Here is a 1270-nt window from a genome sequence, read left to right on the forward strand (position 1 = left end):
TGCCATTGTGGGTGACGTTGCAGATGCCATCGCAGGTGACACTGTGGGTCGTGTCGCTGTTGCCGGTGCCATCGCGGGTGACACTGTGGGTGACACTGTGGGTGCCGTCGCTGGTGCAGCTCCCATTGCAGGTGACGCTGCAGGTGATGCTGCCGGTGCCATCGCGGGTGACACTGTGGGTGTCATCCCTGGTGCAGATCCCACCGCAGGTGACGCTGCGGGTGACACCGTGGGTGACATCACTGTTGCCGGTGCTGTTGCGGGTGACACTGCAGGTGCCATTGCTGGTGCAGATCCCATCGCAGGTGACGCTACAGGTGATGCTGCGGGTGACACTGTGGATGCCATCACTGGTACAGATCCCATCGCAGGTGACACTGTTGGTGCCACCGCTGGTGCAGACCCCATCGCAGGTGACACTGTTGGTGCCATCGCTGGTGCAGACCCCATCGCAGGTGACGCTGCGGGTGACACTGCGGGTGACACCGTGGGTGTCATCACTGGTACAGATCCCATCACAGGTGATACTGCAGGTGACACTGTGGGTGCCATCACTGGTGCAGATCCCATCACGGGTGACACTGTGGGTGTCATCCCTGGTGCAGATGCCATCGCAGGTGACGCTGCGGGTGATGCCGTGGTTGACACCGCTGGTGCAGATGCCATCGCAGGTGACACTGTTGGTGCCATCGCTAGTGCAGATACCATCACAGGTGACACTGTTGGTGCCATCACTGGTGCAGATCCCATCGCAGGTGACACTGCGGGTGACACCATGGGTGCCATCACTCGTGCAGATCCCATCACGGGTGACACTGTTGGTGCCATCACTGGTGCAGATGCCATCGCAGGTGACGCTGCGGGTGATGCTGCCGGTGCCATCACAGGTGACACCGTGGGTGCCATCGCTGGTGCAGACCCCATCGCAGGTGACGCTGCGGGTGACACCGCGGGTGCCATCACTGGTGCAGATCCCATCGCAGGTGACACCATGGGTGCCATCGCTGGTGCAGACCCCATCGCAGGTGACGCTGCGGGTGACGCCGCGGGTGCCATCACTGGTGCAGATCCCATCGCAGGTGACACCGTGGGTGCCATCGCTGGTGCAGACCCCATCGCAGGTGACGCTGCGGGTGACGCCGCGGGTGCCATCGCTGGTGCAGACCCCATCGCAGGTGACGCTGCGGGTGACGCCGCGGGTACCATCGCTGGTGCAGACCCCATCACAGGTGACGCTGCGGGTGCCGCCGCGGGTGCCGGTGCCGGTGTC

Source organism: Nesoenas mayeri (genome assembly GCF_963082525.1).
Source record: "Nesoenas mayeri genome assembly, contig: SCAFFOLD_194, whole genome shotgun sequence".
Lineage (NCBI taxonomy): Eukaryota > Metazoa > Chordata > Aves > Columbiformes > Columbidae > Nesoenas > Nesoenas mayeri.